The 8,725-nt window shown below is 38.5% G+C and overlaps 1 long non-coding RNA gene across 1 annotated transcript; it reads left to right on the forward strand.

The window, feature by feature from the left end:
- The first annotated feature begins 1,487 nt into the window (after positions 1–1,487).
- Positions 1,488–7,194, forward strand: LOC105720643 (uncharacterized). The gene is made up of 2 exons (XR_010342590.1): positions 1,488–1,678; positions 3,215–7,194. It is a non-coding gene; the product is annotated as an uncharacterized LOC105720643 (long non-coding RNA).
- Positions 7,195–8,725: the final 1,531 nt, after the last annotated feature.

The raw sequence follows: 8,725 nt of genomic DNA on the forward strand, positions 1-8,725 counted from the left end.
GAAATAAATGTTACCTGGTCTTGTTATATTATTATTCCACTGTCCTCCTGGAATATGTTTGCTAATACTGTATTGAAGATTTTTGCATTGATAGTCCACAAGAGTCATTAGACTGGTTTTCTCTCTATTATTTTTGTTGTTCTGTGGCAGACTGGCACCGATGTAATCTCCACTTGATAAAAAGTAACTAGAGTCTTTTCTTCTAGAAGAGTTTTAAAAGCATTGGAAGGATTGAGTCATTAGGGTTATGAAGAGCTTACCTGTAAAAATATCTGTGCCTGGTAGTTTGGAAGAGGGGTAGCCTGACTTTCATGTTTTTTCTATTGTAATTGGTCTCTTCAGATTTTCAAAGTCTTCTGGGGCCAGCCTTAGAACTTTATCTTTTGTAGAAATTACATATTTTAGGTTGGGTGCAGTGGCTCACACGTGTAATCCCAGCACTTTGGGAGGCCGAGGAGGGTGGATCACAAGGTCAGGAGTTCGAGACCAGCCTGGCCAATATGGTGAAACCCTGTCTTTACTAAAAATGCAAAAATTAGCTGGGTGTGGTCGTGGGTGCCTGTAGTCTCAGCTATTTGGGAAGCTGAGGCAGGAGAATTGCTTGAACCCGGGAAGCAGAGGTTGCAGTGAGCTGAAATCTCACCACTGCATTCCAGCCTGGGTGACAGAGTAAGACTCCATTTCAAAAAAAAAAAAAAAGAAGAAGAAGAAATTACATATTTTTATCCAGATTTTGACATTTATTTGTTTATGGCACATGTAAGTCCTATAATCTCCTTTAATTTTCTCTATCTGTAACTCTTTCTCTATTCTTATTTTCTTGTATCATCTATTTTCTGCTTTTTCCCTTAAAAAAATAATGAATGTTGCACCATTATTCACAATAGTCAAAAGGTAGAACCATCCAAAAGCACATAACAGAATCAATTGTATAAACAGAATGTGGTATGTTACATACAACAGAATATTATTCAGGCATAAAAAGGGAGTTCTGATACATGCTAAGTGAAATAAACCAGACAAAAAAGGACAAATATTATGTTATTCCACTTACATGAAATATCTAGAATAGGCTTCATAGACACAAAAGGTAGACTGAACATTACCAGGGGCTAGGAGGGAGGGAGAATGGGGAGTTACTGCTTAAACGACAGTTTCTGGGGCAATGAAAAAGTTCAGAAATCAATACTGTTGATGATAGTACAACATTTGCATATAATTAATGCCACATATTTGTATATTTTTAAATAGCTAAAATGGAAAATTTAGGTTTATATTTTTTAACTACAATTTAAAAAATATTTCCAAGAAAGAGCATAGCAAACAGTTTTATTTAAGGATTTTTCAAACACAACTCAGAGTTTATTTTGGTGCTTTTTAAATTTTCCAAATTAATTAATGTCTGCTTTTAACTTTACTAATTTTTTATTCTGCTTTATCTTTATTTTACTTAATACATTCTGGTATTGGTTGCTTCATTCATTTAATTCAGTTCCTGTTTGTTACAAGTATTTGAATCTATGAACTTCCTTGTAAGTACTGCTGAAACAAGATCTCATAGTCTCTAATACACAGTGTTTCAATTCATGTTGCTTTCCAAATAGTCTGCATTTTTACTGATGATTTTTCTCTTTGAGACTGAAAAATTATTTAAAGAGTGTTCTTTAATTTCCAGGAGGTAAGGTGATTTTTTTTCTATCTTGATTTTTAACTTTTGAAGTTTTGCATTGGCATGAGATAATGTCTGTACTATTTCTACTTGATGGACTGCATCACAGTTTTCTTTGTGGCTTAATATGTAGTTAATTTTTGTAACTGCTCCATTAATACTTGAAAGGAAAATGTAATCTGTCTTCATAGTATATAGTTTGTTGTAAAGCAATTAAAACTATCCTTACTTTTTTTTCATATGGTTTCTTGGTAGTTAAAAGATAAGAATTAAAGTTTTCTACTGCTAAAGGATTTCTGCCTATTCCTATTTTCTGTAGCTTTGACACCATGTTTTCCATGCCAATTTATTTATCATATAAATTGCATTGTGAATTATCAAGTTCCCTTTTTGCCTTTTTTTCATGTGTTTTGTTTTGAGTGCAACCATAGTTATGACAGCTTCTTTTTTTTTTCTGCATTTACTTTGTATGTCTTTGCCTAATTTTTATCTTAATCCTTTCTGAGTTTCATTGTTTTAGATGCATCTCACATATTACAAATAATTTGATTTCCCTTTTTAGTAAATTTGAGTCAATAGGTGAATTAGGTAATTTAAATTTATCATTATGGTGATATATCAAAATGTTGTACTTTCATTTATGTTAGGATTCCTTTCTCTTGCTTTTGATAGTCTACTACATAGTCTATTTTTTTATTATGCCAACTTAATTTTTCACCCTTACTTTTTATTTTTGCCTAGATTCTAGAACTTTTCATTGTCTTGAGGGCCAGCATGTTTACTTGGATACATCTCAATGTTGATCATTCTGTATCAATTTTTTCTGGGCTACAGTGTGGCCTTTCCATTTGTAGATTCAAGTCTTACTTTATTTCTAAGAGTTTTACTGAGTAATGTCTCCAGACTTCTTAAAAGATACAAATAATGCATATGTTGTAATTCTTTTGTTTTCCATATCTTTCATGTTCTCTCTAGTTCACTCTAACTTTGTCCATTTCTGGTTATTTTGCTTACATCTTTTATATCTTTTGCTTATGTCTCTTAATCTTGCCCTCCTACTCCTCACTGTGATGTCAGCAGTGTCTATTCTTAGTGGTTATTACAACATGCTTGCATTTCCATGGTAGCTTTATTTTTCTCTACTGCTGCCTTCCTGACCTTCAGAAGTTCTTGTTTCATTTCCTTCTGTGGTGGCACTATTATTTCCCCGCTCTCTCAGTTGCTCTGCTTTGAGCCTCTTCATAGTTTCATTAAGTTCTATGGGTTCATAGACATTTATTTAGTCATAATTTTCTACTTCTTAATGGCAACTTGTTATTGGCAAGGATTCCTTATGTACCCCCGTCCTCTTCCTCCTTTTGTCTTGTAACTTATTTGTGTAAATCCTGTGTTGGTTGCATTTTTGTTACTCGTTTTTGTTGTTGTTGTTTTTTGTTTTGTTTTGCTTTTTTCAGGAGACCATACTGCTTTTGTCAGAATATTACCTACATAATCATTATGTAGGCATATGGGTAATAAATCCTCTAAGATAATTATATTTTATAGGAATGAACTGTCAACTCAGCTTCTGGGTGGCTCAATAACTTATACTGTATTGAACCTCAGGTAATAATTATAAATTCTGAAAAAATGTTTTATATATATATATATTTGTTGTTGTTGCACTTTAGATTCTGGGGTACATGTGCAGATCATGCAGCATTGTTGCATAGGTACATACATGGCAAGGTGGTTTGCTGCCTCCATCCCCCGTCACCTATAACTGGCATTTCTCCCCATGTTATCCCTCCCCAACCTCCCTACCCCCGACTGTCTCCCTGCTAGTCCCCGCCAACGGACCCCAGTGTGTGATGCTCCCCTCCTTGTGTCCATGTGTTCTCATTGTTCAACACCCACCTATGAGTGAGAGCATGTGGTGTTTGATTTTCTGTTCTTGTGTCAGTTTGCTGAGAATGATGGTTTCCAGATTCATCCATGTCCCTGCAAAGGACATGAATTCGTCGTTTTTTATGGCTGCATAGTATTCCTGAGGAGTTTTTTTATGGCTGCCACATTTTCCTTGTCAATGGGCATTTGGGTTGGTTCCAGGTCTTTGCTATTGTAAACAGTGCCACAATGAACATACGTGTGCATGTGTCTTTATGATAGAACTATTTATAATCCTTTGGATATATACCCAGTAATGGGATTGCTGGGTCAAATGGAATTTCTATCTCTAGGTCCTTGAGGAATTGCCACACTGTCTTCCACAATGGTTGAACTAATTTACACTCCCACCAACAGTGTAAAAGTGTTCCTATTTCTCCACATCCTCTCCAGCATTGTTACTCATCTTTAGATGAAGTATGTTCTTCCTGACCTTGGAAGTGGTCCAGGGTCTTGTTGAGGAGGGGATGAGCAGTTCCAGGCTAGCAAGAATTCTCCCTAGTTCAGGGACAAACTCATGATAACAAGACTATATGTATATGTTATTTTTACCTCTCTCCAGCCAACAGGCACTGGCAGCTACAGAGCAGGTTGCAATTCAGCCTCTCTCCTCCACCCTGCCTTACCAGGGCACAGACTGAATGTAGTATTTCAGCATGTTTTCTACAGTCCTGCTTGCTCCACTTTCCTGTGAGGTCAAATGGGGTAAAGGGATGCTCCATCCCTACCCTCTTCCAAGTACCTGCCATTCCTGTAATTCCAAAGAGGGGGTGGTTGGTTTTGCCCTCAAAGTGTCATCTACTTAAGAAAACAGTTTTCTGCCAGCTTTATCTGAGATCTGTATTCTTAAGCACTCCCTCCGGAAGTCTTTCTGCATCCATATTTGATCTTCACTGAATCGAGAGCCCTCTCCATATGTTATCTTTTGGGAGTTAGTCTTCAAGTTTATCAAATGTGAAATTCATATTTCTGTCCTTGTTTTCTGGCAAATTCTAAGGAGCAAGGTGTAAGCTGTATCTTTAGTCTGACCTTTTAAATGGAAATCCCAATATTTACAAGAGGTAAAAGGAATTTTGAAGTTAACAAAAAGAGCAGCCTTAAAGTTGGGAAATGTCCTGTTAGGGGAACATACATCCTGCCAGTTACTCATGGAAGAGGGTAGAACAATTACTTGACCTTTGCCTCAGTGGTTGGAGGTCAGAAGAGCACCATGCAGACTATGTTCTATCTGTGTATAACTGTTCCCTCCCTGTGAAACTTGTTTCCCCAACCCCTGCTTTCCCTTATGTTTGTCCTTTAGAATCCTTGGTACCAGCAGCATCAGCATCCCATGGCAGCTTATTAGAGGTGCAGAATTTTAGGCCCCTCCTCAAGCCCCAGAAGCAGCATAGGAATCTGCATTTTAACAAGATCCCCAGATAGGTATATGCACATAAAGTTTGGGAAGCATCACTATGGATCTCAGTTCAAGCACCAGTTTTCTTCACTGATCAATCACATCAGGTTCTTTTTACACATACCCATAAACCCATCCTTCAGAGCTCTTGCTCTGCAACTGCATTTATTAGGATAATTTTCTTTTCTATTCCTATGTATCTCTCTCACTAAACTAGTGCCAGGCTCTACGGCTTATCCCCCAACCAATCAATAAGTATTTGGTGAATGACTGGATGAATGTGCAAAATTCATATTTGTATCTGAGCATTTTTAAAGCCAGCTGGCACTGCCCATTCTCCCACCAATGGTCTCCCTGCCTCAGACTCATCTGTGACTGCATCAGCCTTGGACTTCTCAGCCCAGCTCTCAGACTGGCCCTATCAGAAGTGAGTGAGTAAATTAAGGAATAAATGACATTGCTGAAAATCCAAGATATTTCATTATTCAGACCGCAGTTCCTCAACATCTCATATATCTGTAAATGCCACAGAGAGATTCTGTTTCCTGAGTGCTATTTTGGAAAATATAATCATGATTTTTGTGTGGGAAGAAAATACACTCCCCACAGACATCAGAGCAGACATATTTCCCCAGCCCATAGAGGGTATATTGCAAGAAGGTCTTACTGAAAGAAAGAGGGGCTACAATAGGGCTGGATGGGTGCTGAAGATGCTAAACTCAGGCAATGGAATTGCTCTTGTCAGTTGCATTCACCAGGTGTGGTTGTATGGCTGAAATTGCCATTCTCCCCTGCTGGTGGGTGCCAGGGGCAGGGGGGAGATGGTTTGAAACTAGTTTCCCAATTTGGGTAATTAAACCTCTACTAAATATAGTAGGTTTAAAATGAATGTTCACAACATTGAACCAGAACATGCTAATTCTAAAAATATAGACTCCCTTCCTGTGAAAGATCTCTCAGGGGAGAAGCCTACATTGAAGCAAAACAATGATTTCATCCCTCCTGCCCATCAACCCCCAGCCTGTGAACCAATTTGTTCTAAGAGGTAAGGTTCACCACACTACAGGAAAGGAACCAAAGCTGTTACCAGACACTCAGGAAACTAATCACAGAAAAGTCAAAGGAAGAAAGCTTATAAGGCTGAAACCATTCTCTTTGTGGGATCCTGTCCTGCACCAAATCAGGCCAACCAGCACTTCTTATGTCTACTCAATACAAGATATATAAAACTCAAGTTAGTGGGGAAAGGAATTTTTATTAAGTAGCTTAGAAATGAGAGACATGCAAATGAGAGAAACTGACTTTCTTTGAAGAACGTGTTAACTTTCTAGGAAGCCTCTTTCCTAAATAATTAAATCACAGAGAAGTTTGACTCTCTGTGGCCTCAAAAGCAATTATACCCAGTTCTCAAACAGAGCTGTTCCGTCATCATAAAATCCCCCTTGCAATTCCCTTGGTATAACAACAAATGGTCCACAAACCTCCTTCAAAGAGTTGTCCTCACGTGGTGACTTCTCTCCCTGTTCTCTTTTATCTCACTCCAATCACAGGAAAAGCTTGTATTGAGGTCACATGCCTTCATGTTGCTCAATCCAGTGGTCAGTCCTGTCATATCAGCAGCATGTGACAAGGCTGATGACTCCCTGCCTGAAAATCTTCACTTTTCATTCATTTGGCATTTAGCCCACCATTCCCTCTTCGTTGTACTCTGACCTCAGTAGGGATGACTTTGCTGGAACAGAAATTTAGAATTTGATGATGTGTGACCTAATCTCTAGTGCCCATGGATTCTATTTTTGAAAGACTTAAATTTTCAATTACATTTGTAACAAAACCGTGCATGTGGAAATGACGGAATAATAGCCTCTTTTCTCCCAAGATGATATGTGCATCTTTAAACCTTTATATATATGAGCTCTTTCCCTCCATTTTCTAAACCTATTAATTAGTCCTGAGATGTTTGTTACTATAAAATATTCTGTGAAGCATTTTAGCTTATTTTTCTTTTTCTTTCACAGAAAATAATACGGCCCAGTACCTGGCTTTTGAAGAACTAGAGAAAAGCATGGCTGAGTGAAGGAAGGAGTCATCACTGGTGCCTCCAAGGCTTTTTGTTTGGTTCTGCAATCATAGGAACCCTTACCTGATCATAAAATCCCCTTTGCAATTCCCTTGGTATAACAATAAATGATCCACAAGCCTCCTTCAAAGAGTTCCTGGCTTTTGAAGAACTAGAGAAAATCATGGCCACGTGAAGGAAGGAGTCGCCATTGGTGCCTCCAAGGCTCTTCGGTTGGTTCTGCAATCACAGGAACCCTTACCTTATCTCCTGAGGCTTTCTCCTCTCTCCACACCCTAGTACAACAATAGCCCACACCTGATGGCAGAGCTTTTAGGTGAACTTCTCCATCTTCTGACTAAGAGTTAACCAGGAATAAAGAATAGCTCCTGTAGTTCTAAATCCTTCAAATCCTCCTATTGGCCCTTAACTGACTCTTCCTTGGTGAATCTGCAAACTTTTGGATGGGAGACAAATACAAACTATACCTACAATTCAATGTAGGACAAAGGCTACCTGGTACCATATTAATATGTGCCTGCATTGGAGTTTTAGAATCTTAGTTTTTAAAGAAGGGCCTCATTCAATACCTCAGTTCCAGATAAGAAAATGAAGGCCCAGAAAAGTAAGCAATTTGCCTAAGATCTCACCGTGACCGGTGAAGGACCAGAGCTAGACTAGGCTCTCCCGTCAGCAGTCAGGGCGCGTCCCAGTGTCCTTCCTCCCCTGCATGCTACTTGCCCTTCATTTTACAGAGACCTATCTTCTGCAGGGAAATGCATTGATAGAGTCCCCTGTCCTTTTCTTTTGATGTTATAATTACATCTCTAGAGGATTCTTATATACCATAGTATGTTTCACATTTCATCATCGTTGGAGCTCTCTGTGTATCTGTGCTCCTGCCTGGACGTCTTTTCAAAAGGAATCCATTCATTAACAAATCTTTCAGAAAAAAATGTCTGTGATGTCTGTGGCATTATCGGAAGTTAATCATTTAAATCTAAAGGAGAGAGGAAAAAATTATGCATAGTGGATTAAAGAGTTCTTTTTTCGGCCAGGCCTGGTGGCTCATGTCTGTAATCCCAGCACTTTGGGAGGCTGGGGTGGGTGGATCACCTGAGGTAAGGAGTTCAAGACCAGCCTGGCCAACATGATGAAACCCCTTCTCTATTAAAAATGCAAAAATTAGCTGGGCATGGTGGTACATGGCTGTAATCCCAGCTACTCGGGAGGCTGAGGCAGGAGAATCGCCTGAACCCAGGAGGTAGTGGTTGCAGTGAGCCAAGATTGTGCCATTGTACTCCACACTGGGCAAAAAGAGTGAAACTCTTGTCTTGGGAAAAAAAAAACAGTCAAGTGGGTTATTTTCTACCATCTTCCTTGGAAAAGTTTACATTCATTTCTTTCTCTGGCACAAAGCACATTAACATTCTCAACTAAGATCAGTTGATTGGTTAGAATTACAGGTCTTAGTTTCTTCAAGAGAACCCTCAAGATTTCTGATTTTACTTTCTTCCAAAGGAATTGTGCATTTTTTCTTCAAGTAATGATCTTCAGAGATATTTTCTCCCTAAGTAATAGTTTAGCATATTCTGTGAGCTTCAAAACATCAACTTTATCTGTACCTAAGTCTCCAGATTTTCATAATGAGCAATTTTGGTGATTTCTTGGCTAT

Source organism: Aotus nancymaae, unplaced genomic scaffold (genome assembly GCF_030222135.1).
Source record: "Aotus nancymaae isolate 86718 unplaced genomic scaffold, 86718_ANA_hifiasm-v0.15.2.pri h1tg000014l, whole genome shotgun sequence".
Taxonomy (NCBI): domain Eukaryota; kingdom Metazoa; phylum Chordata; class Mammalia; order Primates; family Aotidae; genus Aotus; species Aotus nancymaae.